The sequence below is a fragment of the Dermacentor andersoni genome, chromosome 5, assembly GCF_023375885.2.
Source record: "Dermacentor andersoni chromosome 5, qqDerAnde1_hic_scaffold, whole genome shotgun sequence".
In the NCBI taxonomy this organism is placed as follows: domain Eukaryota; kingdom Metazoa; phylum Arthropoda; class Arachnida; order Ixodida; family Ixodidae; genus Dermacentor; species Dermacentor andersoni.
This window is the reverse complement of record NC_092818.1, coordinates 179,302,842-179,328,327: the sequence shown is the minus strand read 5'-3', so window position 1 is coordinate 179,328,327 and position 25,486 is coordinate 179,302,842. Positions and strand designations below refer to the sequence as shown.

The following is a 25,486-nucleotide window of genomic DNA, read 5'->3' as shown; positions in this document are numbered from 1 at the left end:
GTTCCAGTGCAGGAGCACACTTCAGCATTCGAGGGAGGCGGTACCCTTCTATATTTTTCTCTTTATTTTTTTTCTACCGTGGACGCAAAAATTGGAATTTTTTACAGAGATATTCAGTTATAAATGTTTCTAGTATACCCACAGAGTTCACATTTATTTATTTATTTATTTATTTATTTATTTATTTATTTATTTATTTACATCACCATTAGGCATTATAGTGGCTAGGAAATAACAGTACATATCCAGACACAATATACAGGTAGACAAACTAGCCATAAAATTGTCCGATGTAAACAAGGGAAATAAAACTAAACATTATATGAAGAAAATGCCATCAGTTCAATTCGAAACGACTCACACCACTGTCGTTTCAGTGCTGTCTATGTCCTTACAGTATGCCGGGGCCTGATTCGATAGAGATATGATCATGCCTGTTATCAAGAGCTTTAACTTTTTTGCTAACGGCATTGGGAAACCCCGAAGCCAAGAATAGCTTTAAAAACATTGTTTCCGCCCTCTCCTCAACGTGCATTAGCTCAGGCAACGTCTTACGTTCGCGTCAGCATCTAAATATCAAACAAAGCAAGTGGGAACAATGTCATAAATCAGAGAAAACGCGTTAAATTTCTGCGACCTTCTGGCTGCTGCAACCTGTTGCTAACTGAATCTGAAAGCCTCGCACTGCTCGCCTGATGCTATAAACCTGGGAGCTGTCAAAAGGCTTAACGAAGTCGCCATAACGACTTTGCTTGAAATTGTGAGCCCTTACTCGAAAATATGCGCGCGGCCGTTTTTCCTCTGCCCTGGCATGCTACAAACTTCGTTGAGAAGGAGGCTTCTAATCGGAAGCCTCAGTCCATGCGCGAATATTTATTCTCACACCTGGTGAAGCTAAATATTAATGATTTACGCTGAAGATTCCCTAATGCGAAGGCTCCAGCGAGAGTGCTGTATAGCTGGCGGCTTACATGGCGCGTGCAAAAAAATTCAGCACAGAGTGCATAAGTTTCATTTCTTTCTGTACCTCGTGAAGGATAAGTCTTCTGACAAGCTCAGAGAAGAAACGTCGGGACGATTTAGTCGAGTGGACGTGTACATGATAATATCCGACAGCCGTACTACCAATATGGAACTTGACTCAGTAAATGCTACTGCGAATCTGTGGATGTGCACATTCCTAATACCCTCTTGTGAGAAACGCATGTCAGGGACATATCCTCGAGAGCTAATCGCATGCTTGGATACTTCAAATGCAGCTTTTATTTTATACGGTATTCACTGAAGAAACAGCGTATCTTTTATATACGACCCATTACTGAATATACTTCTCCAACACTAGACCCCGACCTTGTTAGTTGGAGAGCATCGTGGTTCAGCTCGCTTCATGCTGTCTAATTATCATAAAACTGCCACTGTAACTAATATGAAATTCATCCTCAACATTCTGCCTTTAGCTACTTGTCTTAAGATCCCCGGCATCTTACGTCAGCTATTTGTGAGCGATTACTTTTCAGCTGACAGCGCACGTGTTCAAATACTAGCTGGAATATCCGGTCACAAAATGGTTTTGTGCACCTTGCCTTTATCAGCGCCCCTTCGTAAACGAGGCTCAGGAAAGCTCGTACTCTCTTTCAATAAAGCAGACAATGCAGCATTAATGACCTACCTTTCACATGCATATTCTGACATCTCAGGCCTTCGTTCAGATAGTAGCACAAGCATAAACGAACTGTGGAAACATTTTAAAGACCGTGTCATGTACTTTATACATAACTTTATTCCCACACGGAAGAAGACTACAAGAAAGCACAATTCGTGGATTAGTCGCGAAATAATTAACTTAAAGCGCAAAGTCAAATGAGTAAGAAAGTCCAGAAAAATACACGGAAGCACTAGCTCTCAGATAGCGTCGCTCATGTCAGTGTTAAAAGGCGAGATACGGAATGCGAAACGCCATTTTTTTTTTCGGACACACATTACACAGCTTCATCAAAAACTCACCTTATAAATTTTGGCGCTACATGCGCACTAAACGTGCTACTCAAACCACTTTTCCAGCCGCGGAAGGAAAGGTAAAGGCAAATCTTTTCAATTCTTATTTCCAGTCAGTTTTTAGCAGCATGGACAATAGTGTGATGAAGCAGGCGCGCCCTGATTACAGTGAACAAAATAAGATACCACCATCTTTAGAAATCACAGCATCTGGTATTCTTTCCCTGCTCTTAAATCTTGATGAAAAGAGAAGTAGTGGCCCGGACGAAATACAGAACACTTTCTTAAAACGCTGTTCTCAACCGGTTACCAGATACCTCCACCTCATATTCACGAGATCATTTCGCGATTGCAGACTTCCTGAATAGTGGAAAATCGCCAAAGTAATACCGGTGCACAAGGCCGGTGACATTTCAACCCCGTCAAACTACAGACCAATTTCTCTCACTTGTACTAGTTGTCAAATTCTGGAGCACATTATCTTAAAATTAATAACAAATATGTGGAATAAAACCACCTGATTTCTTTTTGTCGACATGGTTTCAGAAGTGGGTTATCCACAGTCACCTAACTTGTCCAGGCAATGCATGACTTTGCGCTGGCCATTAATAACCACTCCCAAATTGACATAATTCTTTAGACTTCTCAAAGGCCTTTGAACGCATTTTACATGCTAAACTCATCTCTAAACTTTTAGATAAACTTGGAAATGACCCAACGGTGGACTGGATTAGAAGTTACCTTTCAGAACTCTACCACTTCGTACAATACAATGGACATTGCTCTGACACTGTTGAGATGCTTTCGGGCGTCCCGCAGGGATCTGTTTTGTCCCCACTCTTGCTTCTATTGTTCATAGACAATATTACAGGAAGCCGCTGATGTTAAAATGAGGTTATTCGCGGACAATTGCATGCTCTACAATGAAATTAAAGACCGTAACGATCAAGTAGCCTTCAATAATTCTCTCAACAAGGTAGCCCAGTGGTGTCGAGACTCGCGGATGGTAGCTAATACTAAAAAAAAAAAAAAAACGGCCACAATGACTATAACAAAGAAGAAATGTAAACTTTCATCACCCATACTCATTTAACGGCGTAACCCTTCGGGCGGTAACTCAGTACAGATGCTTAGGAGTTTCAATAACATCTGACTTTAGTTGGACAGCCCAAGTGCAACACGTGTCAAAAAAGCAACGAATAAGTTATTCTTTTCTTAAACTAACCCTCCGCAATGCAACTTGAGAAACCATGCACTTGTCACATATCACGTTTATCAGACCAATCAAAGAATATGCGAACATAGCGTGGTTTCCGTTCACAAATACAAGCATTTCTGCATTTGAGAGCATACAGCGCAAGTGGGTAAGGTTCATCGTTAGCCGAGGAAAGTGAACCGATTCACCTGCTGAGCTTCCACAAAGCGCGGGGCTAGCTACACTGCACGACAGAGCAAAGACAGATCCCGTGAAGTTTTTTATCAATTTCTCAGTGGTCACTTCAAAACTAACGCCGTAGCTTTTGTTAACATAAGGGAACACAGAAAAAGTGCGCCAATAGCACGACTCAATGTACGAAGAATAGTTCTGTAAGAACGATACGTTTCGTCTTTCTTTTCCCTCGAACAATCAGGGAATGGAGCGCGCTTGACGAATTTCGTGTAGAGCAGCCAATACTTCAGAAGTTTGCAGAGGAAATTGAGAAATGTATACTGCCTGTGCTGCCACCAAAGTGACAAACGTTTTGTGTGCAGTTAATTTTACAGGGTATCCTATCTTATTTTTTCTTTATACAGCGAGTACAATGCTTGTGCCTGTGTATTACCTGTACTAAACACCCACTTCTGTAATAATGCTCTTCATGTGACTGACAGTATTCCAAAATAAGTTAATAAAAATCTGCCTGCTTCATAAGATCTATCAATTCCTTCGCCTATAAGCCTAATTATACCTCTTCGTTGCACTTCTGCGCGTATGTAGATCATTCCTGTAAGTCACCATACCGCATCAAAACACGATCACATACTGCCAAGCATTTCTAACGAAAACGCGCCGGTAGTGAAACCACGTGCCATACGCATTAGCCTCCGAAGTAACAATCACATACATAATTGTTAAGACAGCGCCACAGCGCAATATCTGCATTTTTTCGAGTTGCCTAACGAAGTTCAAACTGACCCCATTGTTGATAATGGAACTGTCGAGAGGCAGAAACCATTCACAGGTTGTTGGAGGTTAAAAAAAAATTTGCCTTAACAAGAAAATGAAGTACGCATTCCGCCAAGAAGTCACTCGTATGTATGCTAGTCCTTCATATGCGTAGGAACGCACAACAGTTAGTAAAACGACGCTCCTTTGTGGTCGTGTTGTCACCATGATATTCAGCAACTGCATATTACACGTGGCAACTGGGTGGCCATGGTATCTGTACCGTGGCACCAAGGACTGGGCGTCTTGCTCCCCTCATGAAACCAACCACGATGGTACAGGAGCGAGAGTTCGCTGAGGGGTCACAAAATTCCGCTACTTACAAAACGTTTCAACTAAGCATCCCTTGGTTAACCGAACAGGAATAATTCACTGAGGGCCAGTGCAACTGTCAAAATATCCAACAGATTAAAAGAGACAACTGCTCTAATCTGCCATTTACTTCATCCTCATCATGATCACCATCGATCATCATCCCCCTATAGTTCATGTCCACTATAGTTTGCAACCTTCGCATTACACGAAGGTTGTCAGTTCGTCTCCCTCCGGCTGCAAGTTGTTTCTTGTCGACTTTTATTGCCTTGTAACATTTCTGCGCTTCAATTAAATACCACAAATAACATTCCCTATGTTTTCATTAGCTGCATTATCTGTTGGCTTTTTATGGTTGGCAATAACAATGCCTTAGACGCATTTTCGCGTTACATGAGAGTTGTTGTCGAATAAGCATTTAAAAATCTGACGGGTTCATGATTACGCCGCTGCCAAAATTTTGCACCAACAGCTAAGTAGAATACACCAGTTTACTGCCATATCTGTGATTGTCTGGTCGAGTTTAGCGGCACCAGGTGGCACCACCAACCCGGCCGCTCACAGGGGTAAGTACAGGGCAATCGAAAGTGTGAAACGCAACCAGAAGCCATGAGAAATAAATTTACAAAAACAGAGACAGTGAATTAGATGCAATAAATGGAAACGAAAAATCCCATGGAGATTTACAAGTTTATGAAGAAAGAAATTAGAAGGGAAAATCTGTACGATAACACAAAGGGAACTGCCTGGCTATTTGAAGCTCGAGCTGGTTGCCTAAGGACCAAAACATACCGGAACAAATATTCACAACTAGATGAGGCATGCGTATGCTGCAGCAAACATCCGGAGACCGCTCTGCACGTCATAATGGAATGCGAAGGGATTCAGCCTGTGAGACCCATAGGTAACGTAACACTTTCAGAAGCGCTTGGATTTCAAGTGGACGGAAGCATTAACCGGTGAGCAGTCGAGATAAGCAAGAGACGTTTAGCATATTGTTGGAAAAAAACAAGCAGGGAAGAAGAACCGGAACCATTACAGGCATAAGTAGCGACACAAAGTAGATAGAGAAGTTCTGAGGAAGAGAAAAAAGATTTGAAGAGATGTATACAAAAATGTTAAAATGAAAAGCTCGTATAGCAAACCTGAGCAACTCAAGCATGCCAGGTGATTATTTGACAGTGCTGCGTTTCAAAGGGGATGCCACTAAGTCATCAGCATCATCATCTCATGTTTACGCCTCCGGTAATCCACAAAGGATAACAAGCTTGCGGGCAAACTAAAACTGTGGCACGCGTTCGGGCCAGACAGACTATGTGGTTATTACGTGGCGTGAAACAGACAAGAGTACGCCGATCGATACCACGCCGAATATGCGAGCGGAAATGCGCTCCGTACGGTTGACCGCCTTACGACAAATAATTGCACCCCTCTGTCTTCTATTTCTCTCTCTCTCTCTCTCTCTCTCTCTCTTATCACGTTTCTTTAGAGCCACTCATCAGGAAACAAAGTCACATTTTATCGCAGACTCATTACAAATCTGGAGGCGGTGGGTCCAATGGGAGGAAATAAGGTGCAACAAGAGGTATTCGGGCGAAACCTTAAAATTGTTGTGTAGGGGGGCCGGGGGGCACTTCGCCATCGCAGGTGTGGACACATTTCTTGCTCACAGGCACAACTCGAACCAAGCTGGAGCGTGAATGTACGGTGCAGGAATGCAAGCTTCAGTGCCTTCGGGGCACATTTTCTCTCTTGGGCGCATCACAGGCAGCACGCAGCAATACCACATTGATACAGCCAGGCAATGGTCGCTCCTTGGCTCTAGCTTAGAATGTTTTGAGCGCGACGTCTCGCCCTTTTGTGCCACGGATCGGCCAGAGGCGGCATAACTAACTGCAAGCTGCGTTAGTAATGCTGGGGAATCTATAGTGTCGCACGTTTGCTTCGGGCTACGTGCAACGGTGCAAGGTTGCTGGCTAGACACAGATGCCTTATGTGATTAGAGGCAAGGCGTACATAATGCGATTTCCATATAAAAATGCAAGGCGTGTCGCTCCCGTGCCAGTTCCTCGCAGGCAGGTTCGATAGACTTGACCGGAAGTCATGCAGGGTTCTCTTGGACTGTTGTCATTGTTGTTTGTTAAGGTCTTCCTGACACAAAGCTCGGTAAGTTCAATACGCAAGATAAACAGACTCTGCTCTGTCTGACATAGCTTACGAATGTAATAATCTTCCGGTTACTTTCTATGAGATAAAGCTTCGTCTACAGAAAATTGAAAACAAGCCGAAACAAAACGCACACCAATCATCGATACAAGCACGCAAAGATTTGTCTCCCACACAGCACCAAATCCTTAAAGAGCTCGCGGAAAGAAATGATATTGTAATAAAACCAGCAGACAAAGGCGGTAGTATCGCAATCTGGCCTATGGAAAAGTACAACAATGAGGTCTACTAACAACTGATAAACCACACGAATTACAAAAAACTCAACTTTAACCCAACCTGAGACTGCAGCAATAGTCTGCAAAGCTCAATAGCGGTGCTCCTGTCCACGGAACTAATCACACAATCTTAATATCGCTTCATGATGCCCAAGAACAAATAAACATGCCGTGCTTATCTTCTTCCTAAAATACATAAGGTTCCTGTAGAAGAAATATTTAGAGCAGAAATTCCAGGTCGGCTTATATGTCAAGTAACAACGCACCTACCGAGCCACTATCTAAATTCTTAAGTCACAACCTGCAAAACATCTCCACCACGCTCCCATCTTTTATTCAAGACATGCGGCAATTCCTTCGAATTATCGACGGCGTTAACGCCAACCAAATCCTTTCCGACCGAGCTATTCCAGTCATCGAAACTGAGAGCTGGACGAGTTCGTGCTGTGCCACCCTAGCGAAAAAGCGCGCAAAAAAGACTACGTCCTCTTCGCGCACTTATTTGTTAAGATATTCTAGTCACTTTGGATGTTTCTGCCCTTTACACTAACATACCCATGAGTGAAGGAATTGAAGCCGTATCGAAATCCCTCGCAGTCAATCCCCAAGCGCACGCCCCTGAAGTTTAGCTGTCACTCCTTAAATTAGTTCCCGCGCTGAACTATTTCGAATTCCAGTCTGTTAATTGACACTTTACTTGAGAACGACACTTTACCGGAAGCCTACGGATAGCCAGCAATATATAGATTGCAACAGTCATCACCCGCGACACTGCAAGGAGGAAATTTTTGTCGGACTAGTGAAACGAATAATAATCTGCAGCTAAGACAACGATTATATCTACTACCTAAATAACCTTAACACAACGCTAGCACAAAGAAACTATCCAACAGTTGCTCTCGACAGAGCTTTTGGTGTCGCGTCAAGATAGGAGACAGTCGGAATTAGCTAAAAAAGCGCCTACACCAGAATATGAAAGACCGCCAGCCTTTATAACGCAATATTCTAATGCCCTCCCAAACAAACAATAGCCTACGAAAATACCTCCCAACATTATCAAGTAACGAGCGTCTGAGAAAAGCGTTCCCAGATTTATCAAAGGTTACCTATAGCCGTAACATATACTTTCAAGAAATATTAGTGCACGCAAAAGTCAGTCAACTTCATTCCGCCGTAATAAAGGCATGTTGTCGGCTCAGGCGCAGAACCGGCAGGCACCTTCAAAGTGACAATAAAATTAAAAGCAACGCAAATAGTAAAACACACGAAGGCAAAACTAGCTTTGCCTTCGTGTGCAGATGTTATTTATATTCTTGAACGTTCCTTGCATAAGGAACAATATATCGGTGAAACGGCACAATCAATGAACGTCCGATTAAACGGACATGGCGTGGACAAAGCTAGAAGGCTTCCCAAAGCCGTCGCCAACCAGGTCATAACATTGATGAACTTAAACTCTGCATTTTTCAGTCATATTTCCGTTCTAAACAAGAAAGAAAACACAGAGAATCATACCTTATCTATACGTTTAAGACATTCCAACCAATAGACAAACGTTACAAAGGGAGCTTCAGAATGTATTTGCTATGCTAAATTTCAGGCTACAGGCAACAACACTTCATTTGGTTGCTTAGTAATTTTTTTCTCTCTCTTTCTTCCCTTTCCTTATATATATAAACGAGAAGAAAGGGGGTTAACCGAGCGGCCCGATCTTTATTAGTCATATCATGAGAAGCCAACAAATAGTGAAACCAAGGACAACATAGAGGAAATTACTTGTGCTTAATAAATGAAATAAAGAAACGTTAAATTGATGGAAATAGAAGTGGATGAAAAAACAACTTGCCGCAGGTGGGGAACGATCCCACAACCTTCGCATTTCGCGTGCGATGCTCCACCAATTGAGCTACCGCGGCACCGTTTCCCCATCCACTTTCTTGGGTATTTATGTTTCCTAGCAGAACCCTGGGAGTGTTAGCCAGCGCCACCACTCGTTATCATTTCTTTATTTCATTTATTAAGCACAAGTAATTTCCCCTATGCTGTCCTTGGTGGGTGTCAGTGTTTGTTGGCTTCTCATGACTATATATATATATATATATATATATATATATATATATATATATATATATATATATATATATATATATATATATATATATTTGTTTGTTTATTCCAGTTCAGTAATTTCGTTTTTCACGAGCACAGTTTTCTGCCACTCCTTTTATTATGTCTTTCAGAGACACGATAGTACACGACCTCCAGCGAAGCAGGTAATAGAGGGGTGCTGTGCACACGGCTGTTGACATGCCGGCTGACACAAGGCGTGTCACCGGCCTTGTGCACAGCCTTCCTTTATTCCTTTAGCCACCCCCGCCGTTAACACATCTTCCGTCGTTGCCGCAACCACCCGCCTTACCCCCTCGCCCCTTTAGAAGAACCCCACATATATACAATGTGTCGAGGAAAGCATATGCCGCCTTGGAAAAGACAGGTACACTTGTCGAAACGTTGGCTCCCGCTTTTACCTTGTTCTCGTTTTGCTCTTCGGCCATTCAGGATACTTTGGGTAAAGTAGTAGATTGCTGGCTTCGCACTGCGTGATATAATGCCTGCTTTTATCTATTTATACCAGCAAGAGCACATGTTGTTCGGGCGATTGAGTTCATGGCGCTTTAGAAACTGATCAATGCTAAAAGTCACGGCACAACCACGCAACATTTTTCCGATACTGTCGTTTTAATAATACTAGCCATGTAGGACTTGTGGCTAGATGTTACAGCTAAGACAGTGGTACACAGGTGGGTTTAGGTGGGCCGGGAAAGAGAGTAGAAACAATGCGGGCAAAACGACCAGCTGTATATCTATCTTCACTTTCGCAATTTACCTCACTCTAAGCTTAGTCAACGAAGCTTGCTGAATGCAACTTATTTCTAAGATTGATTGATTGATTGATTGATTGATTGATTGAGTTTATTTACCACACAAAAGTACAAAAGAAAATTGCGCATTAGATGTGGTTGGGAAAGGGACCCACGAATACAGCAAAATTGCCGCGCGTGTGGACACTCAAGGCACCTTTCGTGTATTCGCAGGCTTCTTTCACGCTCGAAAGAACACTTTTATGTAGCACGTATCGAGCATCAAAAAGCTGTAACGGGAGTTTTTCATGTTGCTCAGCAATTTCCTCATTGATAATTTTCGACCTAATTAAAATATTTTAGATGTTGAATAATTAGTTGAGACTAATTATGTAATTAAGTGGAATGCAACAGAACAATCTGAGTTTCTCTGAGCGTCGGTGAACAACATTACCTTGATTCTGTCCAGCTACTTGGCATTTGCATTTATTTTTTCAATATGGTGCGTGATAGTTGAGACACCCCGTGTATATAGTGTTTCTCTCACAATGCCGAGTTTGTGTGCTTCTATTTGGACCCAAGATATTAAACCTAGTTTTTGGAAGATGGCGGAGTGCTTGAAGACTGCTTCACCTTCGCCGCAGGTCGGCCCGGTATTGCACAATCCCCGGGATCTGCCCCCGCATTCCGGCCCACGCATCGTGATACGGACGTAAGCCGGCCAGGGTTACGCCCCTGGGAACGCCTGCGGGGGATGCATACGGGGGCTAGAGGTAAACAGCTTCGCCTTGAAATGAACAGTGTGGGTCCATGTTATTTTCAACCGTAATCTCGTCATCTACAACCAAACGCGCGTTACGTTAAAATATATAACATGGCCTTCCTTCCGGACATCGGCAAAATGAGCACCCTGGGTAGGCACTTTGTAAGAGTCCACCTAACGGACATGTCCATTTCATCTGCTGTTGAAGTTCTGATTGACTGGCCTGAGCTGCGCGTCCACAGCAGCGAGCCGCCACAGCCAATCAGCACTTTAACGGCAGACGAAATGAACATGTCCACTAGGTGGACTCCTTCAGAATACCGTTCCTAAAATCAGGCCCTCATGCGATTTAGCTTAGCTCCCAAGCAACTAGGTTATTGCTTAATAACTGAATGCAGAATGCATGGCACTCGAATATCGGTTCAGTCGACAGCGCCAAGATTTCAAAGGCGGAAAATAATGAGTGCGAAGTGCAAGATAAAACTTATTATACTGTCTTATGTTGTACGCAAGCTGTTTATAACTATCGCATTACTTCTACAGAAAAGCTTAAGAAAACGAGCCGTCGTTGTCTCACTTTCGCTTGGACGCCTTTATATGCGTACTATGCATCTTATGCAACCTAAAGAAGTCATAGTTGACAAAACATAGTGTCCATTGTCCGGAAGATTTTCACTAATCGCTAAGACAAGGCCAGTTATACTGGCCCAATTTAAATATTGAAGTTTGTGAATACGTCGAAAACCTTAAAATTAAGTTAAATGACAGTTATAACCACTGCTCTGTAGAATACATCATTACCCGAGCTTTGCTTGCTTTTCCGGAATAATGACAATGATAATACTAAGAAGAAACTACCTCAAGAATGGAAATTTATTGTACGCTGCGCAGTTTTCTCCATAACTACTTCGGTACAATAACTTCTAATGATAACTTCATTAGCCTTACACTATTTTTCGTTCCATTGCTCCCATTATGCTGTAGGAGTTCTTTGCGGCCAGATCTGCCCAAACATTTACCCCTGATATTCAAACACTTTCAAGAGCATCTTCAGTTGTCAGTAAGTTGGACGAGCTATGGGCGAACCCTGCCATTCAAACGCGCCAGGAGCTTCTACGTTAACTGCTGTTGTGTAAAAAAAAAAAAAAAGAAGAAACGCCGTAGTTCTTGGTTTGGGTCAAGAGGCCACCGTTCCAGAAAGTAAATATCGGTGGCTCGAGGGGCATACCACTTTCAATATAGGAAGGGCGGAGAAAAGAAAAGGTCCTCGGCGAGCCCTCAATCCAAAAAATGCAGGATTAAACAGCCGAATAAAAATCTTGGACATAACTCCGCATCAGCGAGCACGGTCCTTTTCGCGGAATTCTCGTCGCCGCGAGACCTACCGGCGCATAACCCCTCCCTCACCTCAAGCTCCTGTTGCCTCTCCTCTGCGACCGCACACTTGCCCTAAACTCTACCAAACCCAAGTTGTACCGTCTCAGAATGAATATGACGCCCGTGTGAGGCGAAGGGGTCTCGCGGATGGTGTGTGCGCTCGAGTGCTTTCAGACGATCTCCTGGCCCGTCTGCGGGAAATCCCTGAGTCAACACAAGGAACATAACGCAAGACCTGTCCGCTCTCTCATAGCTTCTTTCCTATCGCTCGCGCCATCGGTCACACTCGAGGCAGAGTATTTCCCACGACTGCTTGCTGAGACTACTCCAAATGCAGAAAAACTAACGAGCTGGCTGTCTCTACCAAGAAAAAAGCCGAGAACCTCTTTATTTACAAGTTCGAAGCTAGAGTTACATGCACTGGCTACGGAAGCAACCACCGCCATTCGTTTTATATATTTAATGTTCTAGCAATGCATTACTAGCTGTCTTGCGCCGTCCTTATGGTTTATATTTAGTTTAGGTACCAACGACGGTCCTTTTATCTCTTTTTTGGTGACTTGCTGGCTTCGAAGCGTGCGCTAGAGCTCGGGCTATTGTCGGAGCTTTCAATGTGCGACAACTATTGAGTGGTCCAAACTCGACACGTACATGCCTAGAAAAGAAAGAAGAAAAAAAAAACGATCGTGTAGCACGGCATTTCGCGAACGAGGCCAGTATTGAAGCCTCGAAGTGCCGCCTTATCATATTTCGCTAACTCTGAGCACAAGAATCTTCGCTAACATTGGTTGTCGTCATACTGACTCGAACGCACAAAATAAATCACAACACAACTTTGCACTTAGTTCACTTGAGACAACTGAAAATCGATTGCCGAATGCATGCATGAATATGGTGGGCAGCAGTGGTCGCTGGAGCATCGGCGTAGTGGCGCACGGCGGCGGACAAGAGAGTGAAGTTACAATGGTGATATCGTCGTGTGTACGTATCACCGTTGTGGCATGTGCGGTACGTACCATTCCGGTATGGCTGTCAGCTTAGCTCATCATACTTCTCGCTGAGTGCTCTTGACGATTTGAACCAGCTGCCACGAAAGAACAAGGGTTGCCGCTAAGGATACAAGGTTCCATGCAGGACAAGAGTCATAACAGATGCCGAGCTTTGGCAGTGCTGCGCGATATTGCGCAAAGCTGGCATTGATGACGGTAAAAATAAACGAACAGCGTTGAGAACTGGTACGCGTGGTGTCAAAACATCACCGGGTAGCAGCAAGCATCGCGCATGCTTCGACTGATAGGCGCATGGGGCCACTATACGCTGCCACGACAGCTGAATCGGCTTGGCGTCGACGGACGGCACCCGTGACAGGATATTTGAGGGTCGTGGTAAACGATGAGTTATTGGCAGCGTCTGACGTCGCAAACGATGTCCACGAACGAGAAGTGCACCGCGAGCTTGTTTTTCGTATCGACCGAATGAGGCTTATACTGCCAGCCCACATGCATGCCTACGACTCCTATTGGTTGTCTTTAGATCCGCATGTAATTGTTTACTTTCGGTACATGGGCGTAGCACTGGAAAAAATAAAGCAAATAAATGTGGATCGTCTCTCACTGCGTCCGTTGCACTCGTACAGGAGAACTCTTCAGTCAACGCCATTTTATGTCACTCTGCCCCAAAGTCGACGAAGAAGTGACCTAACTTAACCGACTAGTTGCTAAAATCGTACTATTTCTTTCGTGTTTATTTCTTCGTGATAGGTAAATGAAAAATGAAAGGTAAATGTAAACGGTATGGGCACACTTTGTATAAAGAATATATAAAAATTCGGGATGCTTCAGCTTAGACAGTTTTCTTTTTTTAGTTGAAACTACCAGGACCGTAGCCGCAACCGTCGTTGGCGCAAAAATCAGTTCGGGCATTCGTGCTGTTCTTGAAGTGAGCCGACCAGAGTGGCTGTTTATAGTCCCCGACTGCATGGCAATAACATTTCTACCTGAGCTATTGATGTGATACTGGCACAGATTGCATGGCGCGTTGCGTACAGGGTCAACTGAAAGAAACAAAAGCGCTCCGCTTCTATTAGTTATCTGTTTCGTCATTGTTGTTCGCCGGCTGCGGTATCAGTATACTCTTGCGCCACTTCCAACGTGTGTACAGTGCTGACTTATCTGTCTTTCGCTTTTTCTATTCACCCTTTCGTTGACCCTTCAGTGTAATGTAGCCGACCGCACGCTGGTCTGACTGACGTCCGTGCCCTTCCCTATCCTTTTTCTCTCTCTCTCTCTCTTTCGAATACTTGAATTTCGTAACAACGTTCGCGAACATACAAAACGCCCACAGAACAACTGATAGGTCTTGAGGTTAACTGTGTAAATTGTGTTTCTTGTGCAGCTTTGTGTTACATTCCGAGAGAAGCCAACTTTCCTTTTGATCAATCGATCTGGGACTTTCACGTTTCACAAAACGTGATATCCTAACCTGATAGCATACTTCCCTGCCTATTACCGTTGTTCTCGTTGTTAATTCGCTTTTGCACTTCTCGATCTCAGCCTACTGGTTAGCCCACATTATAAAGTGCACTAACCGGGTGATCCGGTGTCGCACAGCTTCTACTAACTCGCATGCTCTTCCTAGGCAGCTTGGCGCTACACTTTAACGGATGTCAACTTATCCACTTAGCTGCACGTTACTACGGCTCATCTCTTGTACAGTGCGTATTACGCTGTAGCAGTTCTGCATAGCAAATTACTTATCTTGGCTATAGTGCATTTGTGATTTCGTCAATTCACCGTCGCTATAACAAGCGCCAAGACTTAATCGCGAGTGGATACGAGCTTAGCTTGCTTCTTTCTTTCTGCACAACTCCTGCTTATGGGGGCACGTACAAATACAATATCGCTAGAAAGTGGCTACTTCTGCCAACATACTTTTAGTGGTGTTTCCTATATATGGACTAATGCAGTAATTGGTATTTTGAGTTCGCTTTCGACACCATTAATTAGCAGTCGAGCGCTATCTGTTGCGCTGCCATCCTGATCATCGAGTATAGCTTATTACTTAAAGCAGAAGCTGAAAAAGGCATCGAACAATACGCCCTATTGCAAGTAACGAGCCGACAGAGACATTTTCTAAGGGATGCACCCTCATCTGAGAAGAAACATTTCACACATATATGAATCTGAAGAGGTTTATAAGATTACTGTACGGTGAAGATGTACTAGAAATCCTTGTAAAAATTGTATAAATATTCCGCTTTACACCGGTGCAATCAACGGCCAAGGCGCAGCCGACGACGGAGACAAATTAATGTGCTTGTTATGGGAAGGCGTCTATTTTATTTTTATTTTTTCGCTTTGCTTAATCGAGCTCTCCACTGTTCGGAAATTTGGCTAATGTCGTTTGTGGGCGCTGCGCAGTGCATTGGCTTTGCAATGCCGCACTTTGCTGCGGTAAATAATTAGGGAGATTTGGAAGTTCCGCTCAGCTTAATGATAACGAGTCGTTACATGAGCAATTAGCTGTGACAGTATAATGTCAGAATCGGCTCTAGTGTGCCCAATGTTTTTCAGTTTTCCCCTTTTATCTCGCTTGTTGTTCCCTAGCAAGACAACCAAATGCTTTGTTTGATTCGCTCTCAAATAAACTCTTATTCCTTTCTTTCCTCCGAGCCATTCCCAAGGCGAGGAAATGTTTTAGTTTTTTTTTCAAGTTGCCTGCAGTAACTTGGCCTCATTACCATTTCTTAGACCCCGCGTCGCCTTTCAGAGTAGCGTCAGGTAATGTCTTCCATGTAATTACCGACGGCTAATTAAGGTGTGTATCCGCGTAAATGAACCGACAGGATCTTTTGTCCGTGAGGGGCTAACGTGTACTGCTTCCTAAAGCAGCAAATAATGCTGGTTGGGCGAGCGGTGCGCCGGCATAATTTAAGAAATTGCCCTGACAGCGGACGAGGCGCCAAGAGAAAAAAATTTCCAAGTTTAGCCATAACGGCGAAGCAATGAGTGCGATAGTAACATGTAACAATATTACACGGAGACTCGCAGCTGTATTGACAGTATGAAGTTAAGTAAACCTAAGCTGACTAAGTACAAATGAGCTGTTGTGCTATAGAGTCCTCTGTTTGAAACTTGCTATCGGACAATTTAATTTTTGTTTATTGATGAAAGCCAACGTCTTTCTTGGCAATTTTACCACCACTTTTCTCTATCGAGTATGCTTCAAACTTCTTTCCTGGGCTGATCCCTGAGGTAATGAAAAGCCGCGGCAACGAAATCACAACATTTTCACGTTTGAGCGCTGTAATGGTTTCGCATTTTTAATACCTAAGTCTGTGGGGATTTAAGATAAAAGGCATGCACTGTCGGGGTTTTCTTTCGTGACATTTGTTCGTGAGTTGCCATCCTCAAAATTCTGAGGAATAATGTTGTCAGGAATGCGAGACCTGGTATGAGCAACTTTAATAATTGAGTAGTGTGGCCATAGAATCCGTGTATACTGCATGTCATATAGCATGGCATATAACATACATATAACTAAATATATACGAAACCTCACGGCGACGACGACGGCAAAAATTTGCTTGTCGTATCCGTATAATTGCTATCGCGATGAAAAGGAAGCGCATGATTTTTGAGCTCGCGTTCAACAAGTTTTAAAGCCCAAACTTTGCGAACACGCGTGGTGCGAAGACATGGGATCGTTCCCCACTTGCGGAAAGTTGTTTGTGTATCCACTTTCAATTTCATTAGTTTATCATTTCTTTAATTCAATTACTAAGTACAAGCAATTTCCCCTGTGCTGTCCTTGGTGTCTTTGTTTGTTGGCTCCTGGTCATAGGATTAATAAATATCGGGCCCCTCGGTTAACCCCCTTTCTTCACGTATAATATATATATATATATATATATATATATATATATATATATATATATATATATATGTGTGTGTGTGTGTCTTGCACTTGAATAAATTTTGTGTGGCATGCAAGAATTGTTCACTGAACTGACGGTCTTATGTGAGGATTTACAAGACCCCATACTAGGAGACAGTGCAATTTCATAGCCTCAGTCCTCTCCCACCACTATGAATCTGGCATGTCTCGGTGGTGTAATCTCCGCAAAGAGAAAGAACTATCACAGCTTGTTTCTAATTAACATGACACGCTACGTGTCACTTCGGCCGGCGCGCAGCAGATAAGGCTCTAGCTAGATCACGGTGTTTACAGCGAAGTTGTATATGGCTAGCCGATTCGTCCGTTCGTCTGTCTGTCGCGTGTACGCCGAAAACTCCTCCTGCGGAACCCCATGCGAATCCACGAAAAAAAAAAGCGGAAGATAGGCGCGCGATTGGCTGCGCCAGTAGTGGCGTCGTCGCTCCCCGTTGCAGCCGAGTGGGTGGGCAGTAGTTTCTTTCCGGCTCCGAAATGGGTCAGCCACACGACATACGCACTCCTGAGGAGCAGGCATCCGATGCGCCATCCCGATGCTGCAGCCCGGGCACAAGAACAGGCTCGTGCAGCCGACCACAAGCAGCAACTGCGTAACGAGGATCCAGCAGCCAACCAAACCGTCGGTTAATGAACCATCGGGATTAACCCAGTGATAAACAGTGGGGCCGCACGTTTCAGCTTCCTGGTGAACTATCTGTACGGAGTGCTTGGGCGGTTATATTTTGTTTCTTTATTTGCTTCATTTAGTGCTGGATAACTCAGGAGTAGCCTTATCCAGGGCGCTGCTTTATGATGCGGGTGGGAACGCAGCCACGTGGTATTCGCCATATTTCCCTGGGTTCCTTTATCAGTCGGAAAAAATTAGTACGCAATTACTACGTCGCTGAAGATACCGCAGCTAGATGTCCCTTGGCTGTGCCTACAAATGCCTCATTGACACTTTGATAATTATGATAGTACGTCTCGAGTTAGATAATAACTTACAATTACCTATTTAAATCTCAGTAACAAAAATTACTGGCAGGTACTCCGCTAGGCTTTCTTCGAATAACACATAGCTTTTTTTAAATCTTCGTGCATTATAGTTAATTGGGACACCCTGTATATATTCATGATCTGTGCATGCTAGTGACGATGCTTCTGTTCCTAATAAATGTTCTAAATTATTAGAAGCGTTTTTTAATGAGTCGTTAACTTTGTTTACTGGAAAGAGAAGCGATTCTGAGACACATATCATTAACGTGCATTTCACACGCCGTTGACGAAAGACTCTGTCGGAGGAGTGACTAAAGTCTACAGTATTTTTCAAGGCCAAAAAAAGCCCGCGAGGCATTTTGAAGGGAGGTAAACATACAGCAACATATTCTTTCCCTAGGCATGAACTATCCACATCTTTAGAAATAATTGTTTTCAGACGTTCGTCGAAAAAAAGCTTTTTCCGAATATATATATATATATATATATATATATATATATATATATATATATATATATATATATATATATATATATATATATGGGTAATTCCACGCGAAACGTCCCCGGCCCAAAAGCGACCATCAAGGAGGGCCCTTTACTTTGTTAGGAGTACGCCAGCTTTATTCTCTATATATCTCTCTATATTCTCTATTCTCTATATTCTCTATATATATATTCCCGAAACACGCAGCACTGACCCTTGGCCTACACGTGTGCGACAAATACTCTAAGTGAATTGCCTAGATATGGAGAGATCCTATCACCCCGAAAAGCTGCGGCTTAAGTTGTGGCCCACGCCATGAACAACAAGTGTGTTTGTTCATCGTAGAGGGCAGTGGTGGCGTTTTCTAGACTTAGCGTACGTGTCGTACGGCAGCCACCTGATATTCACACATAGTATATGGCAATGCGTTACGATAAGAGCAGCCGGCAGTGCGCTACAAACTAGACAGGACTTACGGCACGCAAACGTGCTATTGACGTGCGCTACTATCCACCTAAGCTTATTTACGTTATATCTGCTTGCTGGGTTGTCGCCGTATCAGCGGACTTATCCGAGCAAGCATAGAGCACTATTTCACTGTACATAATACCGCCTTAGGAATGGCAACTGATCTCAAAAATTCCAAGTCTATGTACGAGCGAAAATTGCAAGCGCCTAGATGGCAGTGACTGAAACGTGAAATTTAGTAAGCGTAATAGCGTAATAACGCAAGACCGAGGCAAGGACTTGTCTCGTTTTTTGCACTATTGCGCTTTTGGTCATGTACTAACAGGCCCACACGGCTCTGGTTAGGCCAACTTAGCTTGGAAGTCTTCTGTATCGGAATTCTTTCATTATTACTTTTCATTGCCCTAAGAATTTCTCTTCTTCAAATATATGAAATGAAGGAGCTCCAGGCGTACTGCTTCCAGCCACCAACCTCAACAACGCCATTAGACGAGAACTGCCCAACTAGAATTTAGAGGATTTATTTCACCTCATTTGTCTCTGTGTAACTGTCGTAAATGCAATTCAATGTATACCCGCAAGTGGCAGAGAAAAACAATATGAGACTGAACAGTTTCATGAAGATTTGTTATTTAAAATAATTTCTCTCGTTTTCCCTTCCGCTGTGCCCACACAAAGAAGCCCATCTGTTTCAATGAGCTATCGGAGTATCATATTTTAACGTGGCAAGTTCTTGCACACGTGACGACTCGGTATGACGACATCGCCAATATGTTCTTCGCGTTATGTATGCTTATCATGAACGCGCACTGCACTCTGGGAGCTTTCTTGCGCATTCTTAGGTACCAGCGACAATAATGAATTCTAGCCTTATAGATACTGGTCGCGCTGGCAGCACATTGTGGTCAAAGAAATCCTACAACGGAGCCTAACTTATCGCTGCAACGTCATAACAAATTCGGTATACACGTGACTACTTGACATTGAAGATTCCGTCAAGGGATGATGCGTGCGATGAAAACCATCCTAAGGAGGTGGTCTCAGCAGCTTCTCTATAGCATTTTAGCAGTAGAAACTTTTAGCTTGTCTGCAAACGTATTGCCGTTTCCTGAGAGCCGGGTTACCGGATACGTGTATATGGCAGCAACAACGCGGGTAGCGACTTCTTGTGACACTGAGTTTAATCAGAGAGTACCTAAAATAATACTGCACTGACCTATCATATTCTGCTTAAGTGCTGGTGTAAAGCATTGGTAACGACATAGTTGTTACAAAGACACTTCGTTCAGGATTTTCCTTTGACGAGAGCACTCACGCAGCGCCGGAATGTTTCAAGTGCATTGCAGATACAAAAATTGTCACACGATGTCGCTACCAGCTTTGCTACTGCCATCCACGACTCCAGTAAACAGGCAATCATCCGTGAAAGGTAAGAAGTTCAGGGACAATGTAAAACTCTCTTACCCGCCGTGGTTGCTTAGTGGCTATGGTGTTGGCTGCTGACCATGAGGCCGCGGGATCGCATCCTGGCCGCGACGGCCGCAATCCCATGAGTATGAAATGCGAAAATACCCATGTACTTAGATTTAGGTACAGGTTAAAGCGCCCCAGGTGGTCCAAATCCACATTTCCGAAGTCCCTCACTACGGCGTGCCTCATAATAAGAAAGTGGTTTTGGCAAGTAAAACCTCATAATTTAATTTCAATTTAATTGAAACTCTCTGTTAAAGGCCAACTGCAACGAAACTTCAATTTGGCTTAATTGCTAATAAATAAGCGATATAAGGTACAGATGCACTCTTGGCAAAGTTGCAGTCCTCGTACTTGTTTGATTTTCTTATCAGCTGCCTTACAATTGCCCACAAGCTGATGATGCCTGCACCTGGTTGTTAGCGGATATGACGTACACGTCCCACCACGTCTCCTCCTCCGAGATTATTTCAGCGTTCCGCTGGCGAGCGCTGATGGTGCCCAAGCTGTCAGAGACTGTACACTGGATCCAATGGATGGAAACATGTAGATTTGCAAATACAAGAAGAAAGTAATCAGAAAGTAAAATCTGTACGATAATACAAAGGGCAGTGCCTGGCTACCTGAAAGCCGAGCTGGCTGTCTGAGCACAAAAGCATACTGGAGCAAATATTCGCAACAGGATGAGGAATATGTCTCCAGCTGGAGAAGTCCGGAAATGACTCAGCGTATCGTAATAGAATGCCACAATATTCACCCAGTGAGACCCGCAGAGAACGTCCATTTCCAAAAAGCGTTGGTATTCAACGAGGATGCGAGCATTAACTGGTCGGCAGTCGAGATAAATAAGGGACGTTTAGAGTATTGATGGGAAAAGAAGCGGGGAAGACATTGATAGAACGGTAATCGTTACACGAATAAGTAATTGCACACTATATATATACAAGATTCAATGAGAAAATATAAAGGAGAGATAAACCTACTGCTAGACTGTGAAAGATGTAGTAAAACCTGATTAGATCAAGCACGCTAGAATGACTATTTGTCGCTGACCTGTTTCAAAGTGCACGCCGATAAAGTTATTCACCATCAGCATCGCCGCCGCCACCACCACCACCACGTAGGTCAGGCCGGGAAGCGATACGTTCCGAGGTTGCGAGTTATGCGCCAGATTAGGCGAGTGGCAATGACGGCATTTTTTCTGTTTCAGTATATTTTTGAGCACTTCGTGACGCGTCTACTTGCATTTCAAACGTGAAAATTTCTACGGAGGCAACTCTATACTTACCTGAAACAATGCTTTCTGCACGGCCTAATATTTCGTTGCAGTTGGCCTTTAACTTTTTTGCTACAGCGTTGATGCTATCGAACCCACAAACGGCATGTTATACGTGCGCGCGTAAATTAATCCGCACAGCGGTATGATGTCAGAACCCTCCCCCTCTAAATTACAATCTCTGGGTCGACAATGAGGAATAGCTTACCGGCAGAGGGAAAGCGCCGCGCGAAATCTACGGTAGGCTGAAAAAGTCACCGGTCGCAAGATTGAGCGCACGATAGCAATTGGGCTATGCGAAATATGGCGTATATTGTTTACGTCACAGCCAACTGAAGATAACGCATGTCATTAAGGCCCGACGGCTGCGCGACAGGTCAGTCCCCTTTGGGAACACCAGGCGGCGGGAGTAATTTAAGCTATGATGAGTAGCCATGGGCGCAGCTCATGTTATGAGTGTTGCGATAGAAGCTGCCACGTCTCTTCTGGGGACACCGCATTGCCGAGTTTAGAACGGAATAGCTCCGAAAGATTTAGGCCCTTCACGCCCACATCGGGGAACGCTGATGGAGCGTCACCTAGCCTGTAGTGTTGCATTACACTGATAAAAAAAGCGAAATATTAGGACATATTGAGGTCAAACCACAGGTCACCACAAATAATGTCTACATGAAAATAACTCAGACGTTGTAGATTTTTTAGTCATACTTAAAGCAGAGAGGACACCAATCTCAACAAAACTCAACGTTACCATTGAAGCATTCGATTAGGGAAGAGAAAAAAAAACAGCACGAAGCATATATAATTTCTTATCGATTGCCACATCGAACTTGTAAGGTTGGTAGCCAAACCGTTTCTTTTTTTCTCGCATTCCATGTTGTTTCCAAGAGGTTTGTTATGTCAAAATTATTTTCAAGAAGACAACAGCCGCTGCTATTTTAAACCCTCTATAAGGTTCCACAAAAGCTTCCTCCGCTTACTGCCGTTCAGAGAAAGAATGGCCTTGCTAGAATTAAGCGATATATAAAAGGGCGGTATAGAGGGAGAGACGCTAAAATGAAGGGCCTTTTAGCGTCTTGTGAGACCGAGAAATTAACAGCGGGGGTTCAATCAATGCGATCAATATACGAGGTACTGCTTACAGAATGACACTCTTTTCACTGCGAACGTAGTTGATCGTGCTTTTTTCGTTTGGCAGAAAGAAACAGCGCGTTCAATGATTTCGCTGGATCGGTATACATTTTTTTTTCTTTCCTGTTTTTGCAATCGTTCATTTGGGCGAGATAGCATGGAGAACAATAATGCGCACGTCGGCGTTGCTCCTGGTCACGCCGATAAATATGACGCGCATTCTGGTTAGCGAAAATCGATATGTCTGAAAACACTTAGCACTGGGAGTCACCGGGTGGTCCCCGGGAGCTAAGATATTCCCGATCGACAAATACGCTTCCTACTTTATCATCCTGAAACTATAGGCCCTCCATACACAAATAACGCATGGAGACACCGACTATATATAGAATCAGCTTTGCTGCTCAAGAAATAAACAAAAAAATTATAATAATCATATAATTGCACGCACAGTTGAGCGCCTGCAGACTGCATATCACTTGCTGATTATATTGATTATATGCATCTTCAAAGGAAGTGTTGTCGAGATTTATACACGTGTCACCGCATGTTTCGATAGCCTCACGCGCGTCCACGCATGAGGAGCGTATTTTTCGTCCATTGTTACTGATAACGGTCAACAGAAAGACGAAAGAAAGAAGCGAGCTTGCGAAGTATTGAACCACAAGGTTCCTAAAAACCAGAACCGCATGGTTTTCGTAAACCATACGAGACGTTTTACCGCGTACTGAAGTGAAGTCTAACTAGTTACATTACGTGAGCTTTATTTAAGTGTCACTGTTATTAATATTTACAAACATCCTTTTCTGCATCGTCGTGAGGTTTGTATTGCTCATGTGTTGCTACGATTTTATGCGACATTTCTTTTGTCGTTAATTAATAGGGGGTAGTTCGAAAGGTTTTAAAATATTTTTAGGTTTTCTTTTAGTGCTTTTAAATAAAGAGGGTGATCTTACATCCCCTGCTATCATTTTAGAAGCTTCTAACATTGATGATCAAGGCCTTGTTTTTACACATGTGCTATGGGCGTGCAGTTTTCATATTTGAAGATTTATTACAGCGTAAGCTGTTGTGGGCTTATTCCAATAGCCATTTCGGTTAGCGATTGTGTCCGCTTCCGTCGCCGGTGTCCGGTGTGCGCAGCAGCTATCGCCGGGAATTTAAAAAAAAAAAGAAAACAGTTCCCACTGAGATCATACCCGGGCCCGCTGCGTGAGAGTCAGCTACTCTACCACCGAACAACGCCTGCGGTTTTTACGTTTTGCCTTTTTACATGGCATTTATTAGAATGAATGAAATTATGCATATGTGCCGGAACTTTCTACCACGATATGAGCGGTCGGTGGTCATACGCCATTATTTGTCAACGAGCTGTACATACAAACAAAAAAGGTCACATAAAGTAACATCTTCCATCAGAACAAGAACTTGAAAAGGGAACTAGCTAGGAGAACGCCTAACGGGCCCAACAATTAATTCTTCTTCAATAATTTTGTTTTTGGGGTAGCAAGTACGCTAACACCTCCTTCTGAAATTCATGACATGAAGTTGCAACTCTCGCAATGCAAATGTAAAGTTAGGCTCACAAGCAGGCGCATTCTGTTAGTATGGCGCGCATTTCTCTGTCAAATGAAAACGCTACAATGTAACAAAGCTGTAAAACGATACTGCTTCAGATTTATCCATACGTTTTCTATACCAATTCAGAGCCCATTTTCTGCCCATTATGACAATACTGCATTTAACGACCCTCATTGTGGTTACCCAAACTCTTTAGTACATTTATTGCAAGAAATTACGGTGCCAGCCCATGTGCGCGAAACTAGAACACAATTTGCTGAAGTGGTCTTCCAAGGAGATAGACTCGGTCGTTTTACGCTTTGTCGTCACTGCTCTCCACAGTACTACCCTTAAAGGGCTTTGCCAAGAAAGACATATCTAATGGTGGAATGGACAACAGAAATATTCTTAAATATTCAGAATTTAACAATATTGACACGTGTACTTTTTTATCCTTATTGAGTGACCGCGTTCCACCGTCTAACAAATGTTATCGCTCAGACGGGACCCGCCCGCATGGACTGGAAGTTTCGCGAATGTTATCGATGGTTCTGTTCTCACCGAAGCTTATGTAATCTGATTGCATGTGCGACGCGAATTGTGTAGAACTTTCTGAAAGACGCGGGCACCACAAATTACTCTAGAAGCTCCGATAACTCGCGTATGAGGAGAACCTTCAGCACTTATAAGCATACATGCATTTGATTTACAGCATGTTTAATGCATTCACGATGCATCGAAGAAGACATTTCTTTCGTGAAAATACTTTGCCATTGTATGACGCACTATCACCTGGTTAATTTTTATGGTTTCCCTGGATAATTTTCACGAATTGTTTTTGTACATTAAACGTTTTGTTAGTCGGTAGCGTGGTGGCCAGAGTCACTTCAGGGAGAAATTTTTTCAGTTGACGTAACTAAAAATTTGTCCTGCGTATTGCGTCTCCCTATTCCACGTCTGCGCTGTGATAACGTGATGTATTGTTCAATTACGTGAAAGAACGATCAATTTAAGCAACCTTAATTGCAGTATACTCAAAGCTAAGATGACAAAAAGGAAAGAGAAAAGCAGTGTATATATTTCACTTATAATGACGCTCAATGGGCGTTTATGTTAACAATACGGTTAAGCAAAACAACTAACATGTTCGCCTTTTACAAGCACGCGATCGAATGTTTATCCAAAGCACTATATTAGCTTGTTAGAAC

The 25,486-nt window shown here is 43.3% G+C and overlaps 2 protein-coding genes across 2 annotated transcripts in view; one reads left to right on the top strand and one right to left on the bottom strand.

The window, feature by feature from the left end:
- LOC126531679 (galactosylgalactosylxylosylprotein 3-beta-glucuronosyltransferase S-like) overlaps window positions 1–25,486 on the top strand; it is a 175,896-nt gene that overhangs the window by 927 nt on the left and 149,483 nt on the right. Inside the window, exon 2 of the mRNA XM_055071375.1 lies at window positions 10,463–10,591. The gene's annotated coding sequence lies outside the window, so the exon portion shown is untranslated. The remainder of the gene's footprint in view (window positions 1–10,462; window positions 10,592–25,486) is intronic.
- The window catches only part of LOC126531680 (uncharacterized), an 83,611-nt gene that overhangs the window by 37,299 nt on the left and 20,826 nt on the right, over window positions 1–25,486 (bottom strand). The gene's annotated exons all lie outside the window — the stretch shown is intronic.